Source organism: Pleurodeles waltl, chromosome 4_2, assembly GCF_031143425.1.
Source record: "Pleurodeles waltl isolate 20211129_DDA chromosome 4_2, aPleWal1.hap1.20221129, whole genome shotgun sequence".
In the NCBI taxonomy this organism is placed as follows: domain Eukaryota; kingdom Metazoa; phylum Chordata; class Amphibia; order Caudata; family Salamandridae; genus Pleurodeles; species Pleurodeles waltl.
Window position 1 is genome coordinate 508,370,998 of NC_090443.1, and position 22,073 is coordinate 508,393,070.

A 22,073-nucleotide genomic window follows, 5' to 3' on the forward strand; every position below is an offset into this window, starting at 1 on the left:
TTCTAGTAGATTGTTAAAACTAAAGAACGGAATGGAGACACAAACAAGCTGAAAATATTCAGAAGTAAGAAAAAAGTAAAAAGGCACCACACTGTCTGGTGTTCTGAGGGTTCTCTTTGAAACTGAAGTGATGGAGCATATACCTGCTGTAGGGGGAAACATGCTGCACTTATGTACAAGAATCTCACTCCCACCCCTTCAGTGGTTGTCATTCTCACTTGAAATCTCTCTCCTAACTTTTTCAAAATACACTTGTGGTTTGGAGTCTAATGCCTCGAGGAGTGTTACTCTTATATCCCATTCTTCCACAGGTGGAACTGACGGGAAAGGTGAAAGGCGTTTCCTAAGGTACACATACACACACTTAGAACTCTAGAAACGGGGGCAGGAGGAGAACAACAACATCATCCATCATATGTAACCTGGAGACCAGGAGAATTGTTTTGCAGCAAGTAAACAAAGTATTTATGCAAAAGTGTATTCAAATTAACGTATTATTAGGCAGCTGAACAAGGAGGATGAGAAACATGTGGTCAACAAACACTGTTGTTAGGAAAACAAGAGATTATGCAATGACTATTGCCTCAGTAGGAAAAATAATAGCCTTAATGCTTGATCTCCCAGTGAGTGTTTGTGGTGCATACCAGCTGAACCTGGGGCATTTTCACTAGGTCAGTCAATACCAACTAAGGTTCTAATTCCAAGTGCATTTTATATCCAGGACCAGGATGGCGGGAAGGGGGTCGGAATCCCCATGGCTGTGCTGCGAGCAGCGCCACCATGGAGGATTCTTTGGGGTAGGGGTAAACCGGCGGGAAACCGCCGGTTGCCCTTTTCTGACCGCGGCTTTACGGCCGCGGTCAGAATTGCCCATGAAGCACCGCCAGCCTTAGTGCCAGATGTATGTCCATTTCTATTTGCGAGTCTCTAATTGTGACTTTTTGCAAGCCACAATTAGAGACTTGCAAATAGAAATGTACAAATGTGCCTCAGACACATTTAGCGATTCCCAATGGGGGCCTCATGAATATTAATGAGGTATGTCGCAATTTGCAAACCCATTTGGAATGGCCATACTCACAGGGATGGTGGCCTGCTGGGGACAACAGCCCACGGTATCTGTCTCTGCTTTTACATAAAACATTTTTTTTAATGCATCCCTTTTTCCTTAAACGAAAACTGGATGCATAAAAAAAAAAAATTAAAAGTATTCTTTTCATTTTTTCAGAGTAGGCGGTGGCCCATTGGACCACTGCCTGCTCTGAAAAAAGTTTGGCGCCTCCATTCACAAAGGGGAAGGGGTCTGTTGAGGACTCCTTCCCGTTTATGAATGGTTACCACCCACCTGAAGTTGGTGGTAACTACGAATGTTTTGCGACCGCATTCACGGTCGCAAAACAATCCTACATGCCAGTGAGATTCGGTATTAGGAAGGAACGCCCTAAGCACGCCCCTTTCTAATACCGAATTGCAAAAGCAAGATACGATTTGGTTACAAGTTACCAAATCGCATTTTGCCTTTTGCACATGGCAAAATGCATTTTACCGGTCGCAAACAGGCCGATTGTTCGAGTTATTAGCCTGGTGCTGGGCTGGTCCAAAAAGGGGACGCTCTCTGCTGGGATGGTCCAAAAAGGGGGTGCTCTCACATGCGTGTAGGTTGGGCAACTCTCAGCTTCAACCAATGTCTTTGTATGGGCACCCATAGATTATGTTGTGCTTTCTTTTCAGCGTATGTTTATTTTAGCATTGGAGCTGGTGGGGGAGGGGAGTTTGAATAAAAGTGGACAGGACGATGTGAGGGACACCTTGAGATTGTGCTTTTTTAACAGAGACTCTGGTGCATCTCTCATAAAACAAGTACCCTCCAGTGGCAGTCTTTGAAATTTGTGGGCATAAATAAACACCCTGAATTGCAGGGCAAAGCAAGCAAGTCTAACTTACTTAAAGATAGTTCGAGGTACTCCTTCCAAATAAATTGTGTGGTCAAATAGTATGTTTTACATCACACATTTCACACAAATTTGTAAAAATAATTTTTAAAAGAGCACTCATTAAATATACCCCTAATTTAATCCGATGCCAAGCAAGATGCTTCTCAAGAGTATTGGAGATGAACAGGGCACAAGAACAGTTTGAGAACATACAGGAATAATGATTCATTGTTCTACAGTTTCCCTAAATTAATTCAAACATTTCACACAGCCTATCATTTTTCCTATCACCTGTCTGGTCTTAAGCAATTCATTTCATTTCCTTTCATTTTTCCATCTTGTTTTTCTAAGTAGATTCTAAGTTATATGTTATAAGACAACAGAGATGTCACAGAACCATGCACCATCTATCCGTCCTTACAGGTTCAAATATCAGACAAGTTGCATGGTCTTTATTTGAGCTCCAAAGAAAAATGCCCTCTCAACGAGTGCCTCTGGCTCATCCCAAATGGCCATCCTTTGCATGTCAAAGTAGTTTTTCAGTAGATAAATCCTGCGTTTGTGGCTGCCAGGGAGCCTTCACTGGGTGCACTGGCCTTCTCATTATGGTACACGCTTCAACCTATTTCAGTTTTCTTGACCAACCTCACAAACATCTTTGGGAGTCCCATCTTCTCTCCAACCTGACAGCCTCCCCTGGTACCTTTCCTGGCCCCTCTAAATATGCCCCCAGGCTGCACCTTCTGTTTCCAGAACACCATTACCATTGTGCCAGAAAGCTTACCCAAGTCATTGGCTGTTATCGCTATTCCACGTTGCAATGGGAACCCCTTGCTGCCGTACCCTTTCTGTGTGATATACCTTTCATAATAACATGGCCATGACCGCACCTGATGAACAAGATTGAGAGGGCTTGCATTTCTGCCTCTGTTTGCCACACCCACGGCCCTGAACTATTTACCTTCCAGTTGGTTCTCTTCTTGCTGATATCCCCTTGGTTCTCGGATGGCAATAAAAAAGCCTCTCCCACCCTCAGTAAAATGTCACTTGTGTTTGCTCCAGTTCTTTGAATGTCCACTCGTGTGGGAGGGGTGTATTCTCCCCTACATTTCCCCAGGATCCATTGAAAACCATACCCTTGTCATTGTTTCCTTTTTAAATGTGTTTTTGCCTTTGTTCACTCTTATTCTCCTTCAGATTACTTTGTGTTTGTACAATAACCCTTTCTGTTTCTTATGTTGAACATAACTGCAAATAAGGGCCAGATATATGACCATTCGATTTTGCAAGTCTCTAATTGCGATGTTTTGCGACTCACAATTAGAGACTCGCAAAATAAAATGTACCAATGTGGCTCAGACACATTTAGCAATTCCCAATGGGGTCGCAAATGACCTACCTCATCAATATTCGTGAGGTAGTTAGCAATTTGGACCCATTGGAAATGCAAGCACTCACAGGGATGGTGGCCTGCAGGGCTCAGCAAACCACCATGTCTGTGACCGCTTTTCAATAAAGCAGGTTTTGTTTTTAAAATGCAGCTTATTTTCCTTAAAGGAAAACGAGATGCATTTCAAAAATGAAAATGAAAATGAAAGTTTTCCTTTGCCTGCTCTGAAAAAATATGTTCGCTATCATTAACGAAAAGGGAGGGGTCCCCTGTGGACCCATTCCCATTTGCAAATGGGTTAACACCAGTTTGAAATCATGTTCACTGAGATTGTTTTGTGACCGCATTCACGGTCACAAAACAATCATACACACCACTGGAACACGCAAATAGGAAGGGATGCCCTCAGGACACCCCTTCCTAATTGTAAGTCGCAATTCCTATTTAGCAAGTCGGTAACTGCATACTGACTCACAAGATAGGGATGGTACATCGTACCAGGCCATATTGTGGTTGCAAGCTGCAATTTATGCCTTTTGCAACCCCCAAATTGGCGCCATACATTGGGACCTTAGTTTATCCGCCTCTGCCATAGATGATGATTTACCCTTTTGCTGACTCACTGGTCTCATATCATTGTAATCCACAAGGTATGACAGCACATAACTTGCACTGTCCTGGCATAAGACCCAAATTCAGCCCTAATAACCTAGCTACCACTATTCAACCACCCTGCAGCCTCTTCTAAAGGGCCTTCATGGGAAGTACCCCCATTTACTAACTGCTGGCATTAGATCCATTGCTGGTGGTGAAACCCTAGGGTGGTGATCCTCCTTTCTAGAAGCCCTCTTCTTCCCCCATAAGCACGACTGCAACTAATGCACGAGATAGGGAGGTTCATTCCTTTTTTGTCAGCAGCAGCCCCCGCCCAACAACCTAAATGAGCGGCATTTCTGCCCCCTCAGACCAATCCCATAGCTTCTCTCATGCTGGGTAACAGCATGAGATAAGCGTCTGGATTATGTGGGGAGTGGAGCAAGTTGACAAAGGACCGAGGCAGCAGGAGTAGAGAAACACGGAGGGCCGGCAGTGGCAGGTAAGTCTTATTTTTTTAATTTATTATTCTCCCCCTGCCCACTCGCGTACTGCCCCACCAAGCCTTCCTAGTAGCAGCCACCTCTGCCAAATATATTCCATGCATTCATCGACTTCCCTCCTTTACCAGTTCAGCCTCTGTTTCCTGAGGGTGGCCTCCACTAAGGCCCTTGGTCCAGCCATATCCCCATCCCTTAGGGAGAGAGGGGCGACACCGTGGAGCATTTTTTTCTGTCAATCCTAGAGTTTGGAGATGTACGCTGGAGATGTACGCTGTGCTACTGATGGGGGAAATGAGGTGGGTGGTTCTCTAATGCCTCAATAGCAGAACCAGTCATCATAGCCAGAGAAATGCAAACCTATATGCAGTGATCTGAGTAAAACTCACATCATAGGTTAAAATATTTCATCCATATGATACCTTTAAAATGAGTGCAATTGAGATAGCTAATGAAAGAAGCGAGCCAATAGTCAAGCGCCACAAGGCAAATTATTTTGTGACGTTCTGGGAAGCCTGGTTTAGGGTGTCCTGGTGCAATACGGGGTTACTCACTTCAAATGGAGGTGTGGCCAAACGGCCAGAGCTGCTGACTACGACTGGGAAACCAAGTTTGATCAATATCTGCTTCAATTGAACTGTGATTCAGAGCAACACTTAATTTGTTCCCACATTTAAAAAAAATCTGGGGCGAGATGTATCAAGCTCCCGGTTTGCATTTCTTAAATAGCAAATTTTAAGAAATCGCTATTTTAGAAATGCAAAATGGGATGTATGAAAAATGCGAGTCGGTAATAGTGATTTCTTAAAATTCTCAAACGCAATTTACGAGTTGCAAATACCGAATCGCAAAAAATACCGAATCGGAATTTGCAAATCGCAAATTGCGAAAAAGGCAAAGCGGAACAGCTTGATGACATCACAACCAGGAAGTGAGTCAGCCCATGCTATTTCCAGAAACCACACCCACAGGAGCAGGCAGAGAGACACAGCCCAGCACCAGGGAGGCAGGCTTGTGAGCCAGCCAGGAACAAACAGTAACATGGTCACTGATGGGACTGTGAAGGACAAAGGTGACAGGAAGCGCAGGCTCAAATTCAGTGAGCATAAATTGGAGGTGCTCACTGAGGAGGTGGTCAGGAACCATAACAAACTTTTTGGGAAGAACTCACTCCAGGTACCTGAAAGTGAGAAGAGGAAACTGGTCAAACATCCAGACCAAAATATGCACAGTGGGTGTTGCACATCGATTCGTTGAGTAGATACGCAAGCGATGGTACGACTTGCGTTCCCATGCCAAAGAGAGGGTAGCCAGCAGGCTAAAGGAGGCAAGGAGCACCGGAGGAGGACCACCCACCCGGACACCGCCCACACCAATGGAAGACATGGTGGAGTTGACACTGCTTCCTGAAGCTGTCAGTGGTGTCACGGACATTGACACTTCAGGCACACCGAGCACCGGCAAAGGTAAGGGCGATAATAATGTGTTTCCACATATGTGCATGTACAAATGCCCCTTAGAAAATAGCTATTGGCATTATGCAGTGTGATAAGTAGCCCATGCTTCATCTTACATATAACACAACAATGCCTTATGGAAGTGGTAGTCCACACCCCTAAAGTGCAAATACTACATGAATAGCAAGAAAGTGTTAAGCCAAATAGGGAAACAACACAAAAGACTCTTAGTGATACAATGCCAGAGTACATTTAATACTATTATGTAACTATTTGTGTAATAATAAAAAATGACATGCTGCACATTGTCGTTGTGGATGTTCTGGGCCCTGAAGCAGCAGAAGGTGGAAATGTGGGGGGTAGCGAAACACAGCCACAGTCCGACTCAAACACCAGTGAGTCCTTCATTAATGTACCAACTAGACGCAGGGCAAGAGTGCTACCTCTCCCAGACTATAACCTGGACTCCGATGAAATGCCCACACCACACCCAGAGGGGAAACACCCAGAACAACGACTCCAAAACCACGAAGTCGTGAAAAACGAAAACGAAACAACGCTTTCGTTTTCCACAACCTTCTGGTTTTGGTACCTTAACCACACATGTCTGAACTACGTACATGTGTGGTTAAGGTACAGAAGAAGGGAGTCGGAGTCGACGCGGTGAAGGAGGAGGTAAGTTGAGCTGGGACTAGGACTGTTTTTCTGGGGGGGTGTGATGGGGTGGGGGTCTTGGGGTGATTAGGGTTTGGGGGGTCAGGGTTTAGGTTTAAGGGGTGGGTTGGGGAATTGGGGTGTTTAGGTTTAGGGGTGGGGGTGGGGACTCAGGGTATGTTTAGTTTGTGGGGTGGGGGCTGGGGGTGATTAGGGTTTAAGAGGGGAGGGGGGATCAGGGTTTAGGTTTAAGGGGTGGGTTGGGGGATTGGGGTGTTTAGGTTTTAGGGGCGGGGTGGGGACTCAGGGTATTTTTAGTTTTTGGGGTGGGGTGGGGGGCTGGGGGTGATTAGGGTTTAGTGGGGGGTCAGGGTTTAGGTTTAAGGGGTGGGTTGGGGTGCTTAGGTTTTAGGGGAGGGGGTTGGGGTTGTGGTAATTTTGGGGGTGGGGGTTGGGGTAGTTGTAGGGATTTTTGGGGGAGGGGGCTAGGGGAGTAGCATGCTGGAACTGTGCATGCTGATCACTAATGCCTTTACCAGGAATGCGTTTACAATGGAAAATTGTTGGAAACGCATTAGTGGTAAAGGCATTAGTGATAAGAACAAGGTCGTTGTTCCGACCTCGTTGTTGAGCCATGGGTGCTTGAAGCACTCGTGGTTCTGACATATAACCCACCCAGAGGCTAGAATCACAGTAAGACAGCAGTCCCTGCCCCAGCGTCAGTGCACTCCCTCCAGGAGGCGTCACGAAGCAGGCAGACAGTGCACTGTGGAAGGTGAAGGCCCATCACTCTTTGGTGGCCTTGAAGCTTCCACACTGAAAGTGCAGCACCTGCAATGTAAACACATGAGGTCAATGCACAGGCAGTTGGTGTCAATCGATCATAACATGGGAGTAATGCACAGGCAGTTTGAGTCTCACAATGACAACATGAGAGTAATGCACAAGCAGTTAGAGTCTCTTAATGAAAACATGTGCGAGCTGCATGAGGGACAGGAAACAGCAGAAGAAAACACAAAGGAGATGACAAACGCCATTAGGGAACTTTGCACGGTGATTCAGCATGAGCATGTCAGCCACCATAGGCTCCATCACCAATTGATGGGCAGGTTGAATGGGTTCTGCAGATCTGTCAATCGGCTCTCTACCTCAACTGCCTTGATATCACGACATGCTGTGGGCATACAAGTGGAGATGGCACATTGCAGTTGGGATGTTGCACAAGGATTGGTGCAAATAACCAATATTTTGGAGACAATGCAGACAGCACGGAGTGCTACAAACAGTGAACTGGGTGGTGGGGATAGTGAGGAGCTCTCTAGCCGCAGTAGCCTCAGAGCCCCTGTGATCGATCCAAGGCGTTGCAGTACCAGACACAGTTCTGTTTTTAAACCTGCTACAAGAGGTGCCACTGAGGCCACTGAAAACTCAAGTGGAGTGCGTGGATATATGAACTAATGTTGAGGGGTACAGGGGACTTGCATATCATGTAGCAAAACAGTTATACTATGATGCTAATAGTGTGACACTGTTACTCGCACCTGTTTGTCTATTGTGCATAGCTATGTCCTGATCACACATATATATTACTTGAAGTCAAGGCAATAAAGATGCTACCTACAGCAATACATAAAATAGATGTGGTATTGTCATTACTTACATCAGAAATAGTTGCGCGTGATGTCAGCACGTCGTTGTCTGCCCTCTGCTGCACTGCTTCTGTCTACTGGGTAAAGGGATGGCAAGGGATCATCATCCTCATCTGAGTCCGCCTTGGTAGGTTCCACAGATATGCCCCTCGTTGTAGCAATGTTGTGCAACATAGCACATGTAGCCACGATTTTGCATGTTGTTCAAGGGCTGTATTGTAGTGCACCACCACTCTTGTGGATGCATCTGAAGCGACTCTTCAGTAGGCCAATGGTTCTCTCCTCAACGTTGCGGGTTGTCTTGTGAGCAGCATTATACCTCCTTTCGGCTGGCGTTGCAGGGCTCAGTTAGGGCGTCAGCACGAATGACCACACGGCCTAGGCACTGTCTCCTGGAATGACAGGAGAGTGAAATGAGTAATTGTTATACGTGATGTCACATTTACATCAATGAAACATTGTCAACTATTACATTACCCAGTAGATATCCTTTGCCCAACTCCCCAGCAAGTAGTCTTGTGTAAATTCCACTGTGCCGAAAGATGTAGGAGTCATGTGTGCTCCCTGGGTATCTGGCCACGAGATCGGTTATAATGTTGGAGGCTTTGCTAATTACTTGTATGTTCATGGAATGTGAATTTTTACGGTTCCGATAAACATACTAAGTGGCCGATGGTGGACAGATAGCTACATGTGTCCCATCGATGGCGCCTATTATATGTGGTAATTGGGCAATCTGGTAGAAGTCGAATTTTGTCTGTAGTAATTCCTGTGGGTGTTGGGGAATCTTATGTGCTATTGACTTTTGCTCAGCATGGCATTGAGGAATGCATTGAAAAATCGTGAGAGAGCACTCTGTGAAACCCCTCCAGCTGCTGCTATACCCCTTGATAGCTCCCTGAGGCTAATAGGTGCAGTGAGCATAATACTTGCACATGGATGGATGTACTATTGGTCCTGTGTGTGATGCGCTGCAGTATGGGTTGTAGATCAGCTATCAGGTCAAGTATCATGGCTGAACTTAACCTGTACTTCTCATAAATTTCCTCCTCTGTCTGGTCAATGTTATCCACACTCTGAAAATGTGCTCCTGTCTCCTCCTCCCTCTCCTCAAACCTGCCAGGATCCTCATCCTCCTCGCCATCACGTAGAGTGCAGTCATTGTGGAAAAGAGGCTGAGTCATTCCGAGCCTCCTTATATAGGTTGCACATGGTTACCACCTGATTTCACTTCATGGTAAATTGCACGTGCAAAAGGCATTCTGCAAATAATCGCTATTTGCGAATCGTTGATGCATTGCATTGCGAGAATGTATCTCGATTTGCATTCTGCATATCGCAAATAGTGACTTGATTTTACTGGTTGCATTTTGCTATTCGCATTTTCAGGTCTCAATTTGTGATACGCAGAATGTGAATCGCTAATTCATGTAGCTATTTGCAGTACGCAAAATGCGACCCACAAATTCATGTCGCAGTTGCAAGGAATCGCTATTTTAGCAATTCCTTATATTTGCACTGCGAATGCCTTTCATACATCGTGAAAGGCGATTTTGCATTCACAAATGGCGAAATGTACTGATTCTCACCGTTTGCGAATGCAAAATCTTTTGATACATCTGGTCCTTGAACTTGTGTAAGTGTGCGCTATATTAAACTGCAAAAAAATTGGATTCCTACATATACTTTGCTACATCAAAATACATCCTCTGTCCTAGTAAAAAGGTTCCTAAATTGCACTGTGGGAGTGATTTGCTGATCAAGGGTTCTCAAACTTCTGTGGCTATTACAAGCCCCACCCACATACCCAGGGCAACCGTTCTTGCAGCGGTGGAGGGGGGTAGAGTATGATTCTGAGTTACTGGGGACTAGAACATTGTATTAAGCTCACACATTGTAGTTTGTATTTTCTACTACACATGACCTACAGTCTTAGTACGCATTTAAAAACATGACTTCATCCCTTAAAAAAACTTCATACATTTGTACTTCCACTTTTCTAGCCTGATATGAATCCCCCTTCTCATTCTACTCTCAAAGCCCCGAGCACAGCCTCTAAAAAGCTCCTCGATGTCAGCGCCAACTTTCATCACTACGGTTGCCAAAATACACCTAATTAAATTCAGAATTACCTTGCAGCTTCTGGGTCAGAGTGCAAACCTGCACTGTACCGTTGAGATATTGTGTAACCTGCCAATAGATATTTAGCTGCTGCTGCCAATTCACCTGTTACCTTTACAGCTGCAGAAGGGATACCTTTTACAGTTGCAATAGGGGTATTTGCCTGTATTTATGTTTATGTAGCTGTCACTATCATCCGAATTACATTGTTGCAATTTTGTTTATTGTATGGTTTATCGCTAAATCACAGCCAGGTTAAGCTGTATAAAACCTAACAAATATTCATGAAAATAATAAAACTGCGGAAACTATGGCCCAGATTTATACTTTTTCAGCACCGCATTTGTGTCATTTTTTGATGCACAAGCAGCGCAAACGTACTAAATATAATTGAATTTTGTAAGCTTGCGCCGCTTATGCATAAAAAAAATTAAACAAATGTGGCGCTAAAAAAGTATAAATCAGGCCCTATATTTTACATCAGTTAACTACCTCTTCCCAGCAAAAAACACCTTTGGGGCATATTTACAACATTACAACCCTCTGGCACCTTCCTGCGTCACATTTGTGTAATTTATTTACACTAATATGGCGCTAGGAAGGCTGTTTTGCCACACAGTCTTTACAAAGTGGAGCAATGGTCGCATTGTTCCACTTTGCATCCCCTTGCTCTACATTATGGCTGCTCTACGCATAATATATGCAAGGGGGTGTTTCGGTACTAGGAGGCCCACAAAAAAGGCACTGTGAAATCCCAAATCTACAAGATTTCACTGCTCCATTTTTGGTGTCATTTTTAAAGTCTGCTCAAGGCAGTCGTTAAAATGATACACCCGTAGAAACCTATAGGCCTCCTTGCACTTTGCTTCACTAGTGTCAAACTTTTTGAAGCTAGTGCAGCAAAGCGCCACAATAGCATAAAACATTCTGATACGATTGTCCTAACGACCACCATGGCGGGCCTTATTGTAAATAGGTGCACCCATGGTGTTAAGTGGGGCAGGTGCGATGCAAGAAAACTGGCACATCAGCACTGATGCACCAGTTTCTTATAAATATGCCCCTTATTTTTTTGTTCCTGATTGCAATGGTTATACATTTATTGTTATTCAATATCTAAGATATGTATATGAAAATATTACAAATGAAGTAGCCTATATTTTACATTGCTTAACTCTAAACATCTCCCCAGAAAAAAAAACATTCAATGGAAGTGTGCTGGACATGCCCTCTGTGTCCAAGTAGCAAAGGATAAGCAATAAAACCAACTAGAACTGTGGGAGACTTCAATGGGATCAGGAAATACCATAATAGGTAAAGCTTCACCACGCAGAATACAGGGAAAATGTACCCGTAGCATGTCTTCACTCATTGTCATAATTAGAAAGCGCTTCAACCTCTGAGAAGGGCAGCTATGTGGGCTACTCCAACCTTTGTGAATCTATACACGGTTGCGGAGGGTGGAAATGTTGACAATGTTCTGGATTATAAAATTCTCTCCACCATGAAGAAATGTGGGGGGGCTGGTCTTGAAATATAAAGAGTCTGTTGTCTTGTGCATCCAACTTAGTTGTCCTGTTTCTTTTTATTGCTTGCTACATCTCACTTGTTCTGAATTCAAGTGAGGGTGGACGTGGAGGTAGTGCTTCAATTACTTAGCGGTAAATGCATTACTCCTAGTCCTACTCCCTTGCTTTAATTCATACAACATCTCACTCTTTCAGTATGGCGCAACTGAGTTGTTCAGTGTGCTGAGCTTGTTTACGGATAGGTGGGCCTGTCGGGCGAGGTTGCCTTGGGATTGGTGTCTGGGGAGGCATAGCAGCCTCATTTGTTTTGAATTAAAGTAAGAGACTAGGAGGAATACAATTACTGGAAAGTAATTGAAGCAGTGTCTATTCTAAATGGATGGTGAATGCCCCGCGATGTACTTTGTCACAAAAGGAGACACCGGAATTATGTGATTCTGCAACGTTTTCCACATAACTACAGGTTTACAATACTTGCCACATAAGAGAATATTGTCAGAGAATATTCTCTGTTTTGCCATATTACGTGCCTTTTTGATTCGCATAATTTAGTCAATTCTGCCACATAAATGTGTTTTTCCATGCTGCATAATCCCAGCGGAAACATTTGGTCAGAGGACACCATAAAGAAGAAGGATATGGAGAGGGTGACAGCCTAATTTATAAGAGCAAGTTACTGCCAGCTGTGAGTGAAAAATATTTGTCAAACATGGCATCAGATGCAAGAAATGTTCCCTTTGTTAATGTACTCCAGACTGAGTTTGACTTCAGCTTTGAGGGACAAAGGTATACAACTGGCATGAAAAATGCAGGTGATTGATTTGTTTGAGGAGAGAAAAGGAGAAAAGAACATTAAGAAATGGACATAAGACAAAGCTGTGGTATTCATCAGGTGCAACACTGCCCTATTACGTTTCTATTACAACAGACCCACTCAAAAGCCCAATTGTAATTATTGTTGGGTGTGGCAGTAAGCCGTTCAATGCAAACGTCATACCGCCACCGCTCAGAAAGTTAGGCTGCTATCAGCACAGGAAAAATGTCATAATTCAAAAGAAAGGCAAAACAGCTGGATGAGGTAACCACACTGAGGTTGGTAAACATGACTACAACAGCAAAACAAATTTAAAAATGTAAACTCCAACAGTTAGGATATGGAAAGTATCTTGGCAAGTGGGCTACATCTACTTGCCCACCCAATGGAGCTATTGGACCGGGATAAACTATTTTGTTTAAATTTTCCATTTGAATTCCTAAATCGTAACATCCACCTCAAGGGTATATTAGCATTGAAAAGCATGACTTTGGGGCTCATTTAGAGAATGGTGGGTGGCTTGCTAGCCCACGGGTCGGAATGGTGAGTGGCTTGCTAGCCCACGGGTCAGCCAAGGCTCTGATCTCAGTCCTCCTGGTGAAAGACCACCTGCCATTCTTGGAGATCACTAATGTGTCCACAGGGATGGTTTAGTTGAAAGTGGCACAGGAAGGGATTACAGACATTTTGTGAAAGCTGAAATGCCACCATCCACCTCTGTTGTTGTAGCCCACTTAGCAATCTATTTTTCTTTTCACGAAGAACCACCAAAGTGGGTGTTGTTTCTGAAAAATAAAATAAAGCAATAAAGCAAAATAAAATGTCCATGATGTGCAGGATCTTTTCTCCTTGTTTGTCTGGGACATATGCCTCTTTTTTTGACTAGTACACTGTGCCTCACAGGGATGTAAAAAGTAGGCAAAAACCCTGTGGCGGGGCTACACCACAGTAACTAACCATCCTTGTCGTGGATAGACTAAAAGGTCAAGGGTTTCCAACAGTGGAGCCAGCTGAGAGCTGAAGTTTTGCTCTCTGAAGCCCTATTACTGCCTATTTATAAAACACGTATAAAACAGTGAAGAACAATGTTAGGGTAAAAATGGAATAGAATATTGCTATGCAATACACCTCTAGCCTATCCTCCTCTAAACAATACTCTGTATTGGCACATGAGAGACAGCATAATAGAGAAGTTGTGGTGCAGCAGTCCGCGCAACCACCTCGGGAGCTGGAGATCTGGGTTTGAGCCTCGGCGCTGGCACAATGGCCTGTGATTCTGGGCAAATCACCTAATCTCCCCGGGCCCGTGAACAGCACCTTGAGATCCTCATGGGTGATAAGCTGTGCTATATAAATCTACATTTCATTTCATAACAGGAGGTAACTCCTGCTCACACATTGGCTTGTTTATTATATATGAGAACAAATGTAACCTCAGGAGTTTCTTCCTTAAATGTAGTCTTTGTGTTCAACAGATGTAATCTAGTCACATTATTCACTTTATAGTAAGTTGCTTCTAAAACTGACTCAAGATATCATTGGTCCAAAATCTTCTAGAAATCTTATTAGATTCAGTCAATCACTTCCTAATGAGCACATTTTCTAAGCCTGTAAGTGCTCCCTAAGTAAAATACTGTTAATCTGTTGCCTATGATGTAAGTTACAGGTATGAAGGATGATACTGTTATATGTCAGTTACAATTATCGAACACTTTCAGGTGTATCTTAATTGGCTGAAGCCACAAATCAGATAAACTGTTGTGTACCTCGCAATATATAGTGATTATGCAATGTTCCTGTGATTGAAATACAAGGTACTCAAATAATAATTAGGACAGGTGTTTTATGGGTAAAGGCGCTCACAGATTCACACCAAATATGTAAACATACAGGTTTGTACAACGGTGCTCCTGGTAGGGGATCCACCCAACCCCCCCCAACAATTCTTAAAAAGGGTACAACAACTTTACCTTATAGTCCACGGCACACGTTCTAAGTACAAAGAAAGTCTAGGCAAGAGCCTAGTCTAGAGAACTCCGCAAGCATGAAATAAAGCAAGATGGAATTGGAGAATACAAAAAGACTGACATAGACTTTGTTTGAGTTTGAAACATGTGCCTTGGACTATTATGTAAAATAATAATTAGGTTCATCATCAGTGCTATTCCGAACGATAAATGCAGCATCTACGAGATTGCAAACCGAGTGCTACAGGTGAGCTGTAAAACTTCAGCTAGCCACTCTTTAGTCATTTCTCTTCTTCCAAGACCCTTTCATGAATATGGAAAGAAATAAGAAAGAAAGAAATAATAAGAGGTAAAACCCACATCAGTGTTTTGGGCCTGCAAAAGAGATTTTCATTGAGGATGAAATTTGTCTGTGGTAAAAGTGTAATGCGTGTGTGGATGACAATTCTAGTACTTGCAATATTAAGGGAGATAGACAGAGAAGATCTCCCAGATATTTAAGACCCAGCTCTTCATTACAGACAAATTCCAGGTGCAAGGATCAATTGTGTCTTACAAAAAAATCTTCGGCCGCCTCTAGGCTGAGAATATCAAAGTATTACCAAATACTAGTGGCATACCTAACTTTAAAAGCAATTACATAGTAGATCTCAAACAATTCATTATTTTGTTATTCAGTTGTATTGCAGAATTTAAAACCCTGTTCAAAGGCTGCAAAAATATAGTTTTACAAGTAAGAAACAGTTCAGCCCATTTTCCCCAATGATCAAAAGTGGCACCAAGATAATTGAAAGTCCTAACATTGCCTCTTTTCTGATTCTGTAACAAGAAAGGCTCTCGACCTGGTTCTCTTGGGACCTATATTCAAAATCAAAACATGAGTCTTGGTAAAATTCATTATTAAATTTAGATTCTCCATAAACCTATTACTCCAATATTCTCTGTAAACAATTCACTTCCTTGACATAAGTATAGAATTGCCTGCATAGAAGAGGATCCACATGTCTTAGATACTAATTTGTGGGCTATCCTGCTTGAGGTTGATAGGATGTTTCTCCTGTTGTATAAAGCATAAAGTAGAGCAGGCAAGTACACAGCCTTGACAAACCACTCTAACTATTTTCAGGCTGTTTCAACATTCCTCCTTGGCTCCATACTGAAACTCCGACAGATCCAAGTGAAGATAGTTTAAGAAATTATGATGCTTTCATCAATGACCCTGGGCACCAATAGGGACCAAAACTTTGAACTTGTGACACAGTCAAAGGTCAAGCTTAGGTTGATCAAGGCAAGATATAATGATCCGTTAGAGGAAATAGTGTATTTATTAATCAGATCAGAAGATATAACTTAAAATACAAGTTAAAATGCAGTTCAATTGTCTCATACCCTTCTCTGAAGCCATTTTGAGTCTCTAACATTCAACCTTGCTCAACTTAGTAACCCTTACATGATTACACTACCATGTAATTTCACAGTGGAGTCAGATAAATGGGACAACAACATCTTGGGTCTCCCTATCCCTCTTTTTAAATATTGGGATAATTATGGAATCTGACCATGTTTTAAGTAAAGTCAAATGACTAGCTGCATTCAAAACATTACTAACAATGGGGCCCCAGAAAGCTATGCTGTTCTTTTTAAAATCCATAGCGACCAAGTCTGGACGAGAGATTTGCCAATAGGACTATTATCTATATCTTTGGTTACCACCTGGATATTAAAAATAATTCTACTGAGAACAGGCATACCTATTGTCCTCTAAGAGTTTCTATATACATTCTTTTGTATGCCATATATTTATGTATACTCATGTTTGCAGTCCGGAGTATGCTTAGTAACTAATTAACTTCTGAATTAACACAAAGTAACTTATAAATGCACATTGTTTCTATTCCTTCGTTTTATATTAATTACTGTTTGATTTATGGCAATTGGATTGTCTTTCTATTCTGTTTTTAGTATGTAGACCCTTCCCCCATGAGGCTTAAAAGGATCAAACCCTGTTTTGTATACAAATATTAAATTATTGTGTTGCTTGGCATAAATCAAAGTCTCCACCAAACTTTCATATGAATTAAGTTCTTTCTTTTATTGCAAAATATTTTGCCTTTAACAGGTCTTTGGATAGCATTCTTGCTCTTTTATACTTTGCTCAATCTTACCAGCTCTTTCTCTCTTCCTCTTCCCACCAGTTTAACATGAGCTTCCAGTCTGAGAAAATAACACAAGCAAGTGTTGATTACCTCAAGAGGCCAGTTGATAGCTTTTATCTAATCATTCTATATTCCTTTATTTCCTGTTAATATATCCCGAATAACCACAACCCTGAACCTTTTCTCTTCACTGGAATCCTTCTTCTATAAATCATATGAAATCCCCCCCAAAAATATATAAACATAAACATGAGAAAACCTCTCTCTAAATAAAGGATCAAGACACCTTCGCCTCTTGACTTGAGCGTTTCCTCACCAGTGTATTTCCTCAATCAGCGCTCCTTTTCTCTTCGTGAGTGCTCGATAAAACTCAACCCCACCATACATGTTTCCCTCCTGCCCTCTCTGCCAGGGTCAGAGCCATTCTACTGCTGGAGCGAGGCAAGCTCTAGCATCCTGGCGGTGGTTCCTTCTCTCACCTTCAGAGCTCTCCTTCTCTGAGGAATTCCTCTGAGGGCTGGCTGATATCACGCATTCCTCATAACTCTGCTCTGAGGTCTCTGGAGTAGGGTGACTTCTCGTGTCAGCATTCCTCTCCTCATGGAGGGGTAAAAACCTCCAGGACGGCTCCTCTTTCTAAGTTTCTCTCTCCTCCCGGAGAAGTCCTTCTTCTGTTTTTATCATGTCCCAGCCACTTGCTGGCCTTGTCCTGTGTCTGTGTTCACTTCCGGTATATCAGGGACCTGCAAAAATAATATGTCTCCTTTCCTTGCCCTTTCCTTTCTTTCCTTTCCTTTCCTTTCCTTTCCTTTCCTTTCCTTTCTTTTCCTTTCCCGGAACGTACTGTGGCTCAGGAATCCAGATAAGTGGTCAGCTATTTTCTCCTCATTCCCCCCAATATAACATGTCCCCTGCTCCAGTTTTTCCGCTCAGTGATAAGATGAGAACAGGAAAGAAAATCAGCATTACCCTGGTCTTCCCATTTTCTATGCTTAACCTCAAACTGAAAAGGTTGAAGGGGAAGGTACCACCTAAGTACTCAAGGGTTATTACTTTTGTTTCGGTACATCCAAGTTAGAGGGGCTTGATCAACTTCGAGGTAATATTGTTGCTTCTCGATGGCCCATTTTATAGCGAGACACTCTTTTTTCAATAACTGGGTAAGCTTGCTCTCTGGTAAATAGTTTATGACTAGTGAACAGTATTGGATCCTCCTCTACTTTCTTGTCACATTAGGATTAGTCTGCCCCTATTCCCACTTTGGACACATTAGTCTGTAATATAAAAGTTTTTTCAAAATTGGGATATCTTAGTAATGGACTAGTACTGATAGCTAGTTTTAGCTGGGTATAGGCTTCTCGTACCTGGAAAGAGGGATCTTTGAACTCTTGGTCTTTGGATTTTTTTTGGAAGGTCAGTTAATATACTTATTATATCAGAATAATTGAGTATGAACCCAGGAGTCCAAGACAGGCTCTTTTATTTTTGGGAAGTATGTTTCTGTAATAGCTCAGATTTATTTTGGTTTGGGGTTCCATGCACCTATTTCTTAGACTAAGATATCTAACCTTACTATGTGACTTGTGACTTATTTGTGTTAAATTGAAGGTTAGTTTGTTTTAATTCCTCTAATACAGCTTGAAAATGGCTGAGATGTCCATCCCAAGTTTTACTAACAATAACAATGTCATCTAGATAGACAGAAGAATAATCTTGGTGATAGTTCAAGAGAGCATTCATTAATCTTTGGAACGTTGCAGTTGCTCCATGTAAGCCGAAAGGTAGGACTTCAAATTGGAATAGGCCATAGGGGGTGGATAAGACAGTTTTTTCACAATCATCTGGTTTGAGCAGTGCCTGCCAATATCCCTTTGTGATGTCGACGATGGCAATCTAGTTGGCCTCCCATAATCTCTCTGTCAGTTCATCTGTACAAGGTAGGGTATATCCATCAAATTTAGAGATGTTATTCATTGCTCTAAAGTCTATACAGAAATGTATCCTTCCATCAGGTTTGGGTACGGCCACTATGGGGGAACACCAATTGCTGATAAATGGCTCAATCATGTCTAGTTTCAACATTTGTTCTATATCAGCCTTTATGGCTTGCCTTCTAATGGCTTGAATTCGATGTGACTTCTACTTCTCTGTTACCCCTTGTTAGGAATGAACAGTTAGATGGCTTTTTCCAGGTAGACCAGAGAATATCAGAGAGAATGGTTATATCATTTGTAGAAGTTCAATCTTTTGTGAGTCAGACAAGGTCTAACTTATCTAGTGAGCTGGGAATGTCAATAATCACAGGAAGAATGGGATGGACATCCTTTGGAAGAGGTCCTAGCCATTACTTTAACAGATTGATGCAATATATCTGTTCATTTGTTGAAGAGAATTTGAGCTTATAGGTAACTCTCCCTATTTTTTGGGATAATCTTAAAAGGTCCCTGTCACTCAGCTTTCATGTTCTTCTCTGATTAGGAAAAAATAACCAATACTCAATCATTCACTTGGTATTCTCTCCATTTCTTCCCTTTGTCATATATATACTTTTGACGTCTCTAGCTTTTTTCTAGGTTGGTCTGGGCAAGTGCTCTTAAATTTTCTATCCTCCATTTTAATTGATTCATATAATCAATATACTCCCTGCTTCCTCTTCATTATCCTTTCCATACACTTCCTTTGTTACTTCTAATAATGTATATGGTTTACGTCCGAAAAGCAACTCAAAAGAGGAGTAGCCTATGCTACTTTGCACTTGTCCTTTTAAGACAAATAGGGCTAGGGGCAATAACTGATCCCATTTTTCCCCATTCCCTGTTAACATCTTCTTAAGTAGCAAGATTAAGGGAGCTGTTAAACCTCTCAACCAGCCCATTTGTCTGGAGGTGGCAGACTGAGGTTTTGATGTGTTTAATGTTTAGCTGTTTGCAAATCTGTTTCACTAACTTGGATACGAAAGGAGTATCTGGGTCTGTCAAGATTTCCTTATGAAATCCCATGTGTGAAAAGATTTTGATTAAATGATGGGCTATAGTTTTGATAGTGGTCATTCTCAAGGGTGTCGCTTTGGGGTAGCGAGTGGTGTAATCAACCATGACTAAGACACTTTGGTACTCCTTTGAAGATTTCATAAGAGGTCCAACAATGTCCATTGCCACTCTCTCAAAAGGGGACCCTATGATGGATATGGGCTGCAAGGGAACTGAGGGAGGGTAATAAGGGTTTATCTGCTGACATATCTCATACTCCTGACAGTACTTCTTGATCTGAGCCATTATTCCAGGTCAGTACAAATGATGCAATATGGCTTGGGTGATCTTCTCACTACCAAAATGTCCAGCAAGGAGATGGGTATAGTTAAGAACAGGATCTGGTCCTGGAACTCTTTGGGCACCAGCAACTGGGGAGTCTCATGTACTCTGGATATCCTATACAAGAGGCCTTTTTTATTTGAAAAAGAGGGTGGGAGAGTGGGTCTCCCCCCCCCCCCCTCTGTTTGGCACTCTGCTAGGCGTTTTGCAATGTAGGCTTATTTATTTGAGTCATCCTAAAGTTGTGGTCAGTAGTCCACGGTTCGGGGGTTAAGAGGATGCTTTTTGTCATTGGAAAGACCTAATATCCAAAAGCTTCAGGAAGACTAGAATTCTGCAGCCAGATTGGGTCTAAAACTTGCCCCACCTATACCACCACCACCCCAGGCTTCAGCATCTGGAGCTCTGAGATTGTTATAATGGTCACCAATTCATAAAAGAGTTTTATTCAAGATCCTCTTTCTAGTATTCAAAGCCTACACTGCCTTGGGACCAGAATACTTTTCTAGATTTTCCCATTATGCCCTTGGGCACTCGTTGAGGTCATTAAAGACAAATTTTATCAAGCTTCCTGCTTTTAAACTCAAAATCAAGGAGGTAAATCGTTTGAGGTCTGAGGAGCTAAGGCATGGAATTGAACATCCACATATCTTCGGATAACTGAATCTAAGGACAGGTTCAGAAAATAGCTGAAGACATAGATATTTGGTTTATCAGACCCATTTGGATACTCTTTAATGATCTGAGGCAGGGCTCCTTCCCAGTCACTAACCGTGCTAACTGCTCGTACAGCACCAGGATGCTCACTTGGGGGTCACAGTTCTGCTTTATAAAACCCTGTCATTCACTCCCCACATTAACAAAATTAGGGTCAATTATTGATGGGAGCTCTGTTCTTAAAAGGTGTGATTTGATTGCTTCCCGTTTTGAGGTTTCTTTTAATTTCTCAGAGGAAATCCCATAGAAGGCAATTTAGTCCATTTTCCACTGTCTGGTTGAGGGAACTGGGGCTGTACTCTAGAAGACGTTGTAGCCATCTCTATGGCCTGCTCTACAGTTAGTCCTGGATGTTGATGCCTGCCACTTCTGAGTAGGAGTCGAAGAGGCTTCTAGGAACTGCTCTAAACATATTTTATTCATGATGTCCTGTCTTCCTTACCTGTCTCTTGGGGTCTAAACTAGTTCTCGGCAGCACCTTTTAATTTGAAGAACAGAATTTTGGGGATGTGTCCAGAGTTCCTTCTTTCCTTCCTAAACCTCATTCTGTAGGTCTATTTGCTGACCCTAATCTATCAAGGATACATTCTGCTATGTCCTCATATGAGGTGTCTCCACTAAAGCTGGCAGTTTGATCAGGGGCTTCAGCTTCCCCAGACAATAAAGGGGCTAAATGAAAGGGCCTTCTTTAGATATGCAATGCACTTGCCCGACCGGCTCTTTAAACCTTAATAGAAAGGAATCCAGATCTTCCTCTGATAGGATTTTCTGTAGAGATATAATAGGCCCCAATGGGACAGGCGCACTACTTTAGGCTATTCCTGGAAACTATCTGTAGCGGGTTTTCAGACACCTTACTCACATGCTCTGCTTGGAATTTTATAGCATCCCGAAAGATCTTGCGGTCTGCTTTTGTGTAGGACATGTAATGTTCCAAAGCCCACTAGGCTGCATTGTCCTTGGACGAGCTGTTGTACTATATTGTCCATTTTGTATAAGAGGTCTGAAATTGCCCGTATTCTCCACCATGTGTCACTTGGTATAAAATAACGGTTCCACCACTCTTTCATGAGTGAAGTTCTTTTATTGCAAAATGTTTTGCCTTTAACACATCTTTGGATAGCATTGTTAATCTTTTTATACTTTGCTCAATCTTCTCAGGTATTTTTCTCTTCCTCTTTCCAACAGGTTAACCCGAGCTTCCAATCACCAGCCACTTGGAGAAAACAACACAGGTAAGTGTTGGTTATCTCAACAGGTCGGTTGATAGCTTTTGTCTA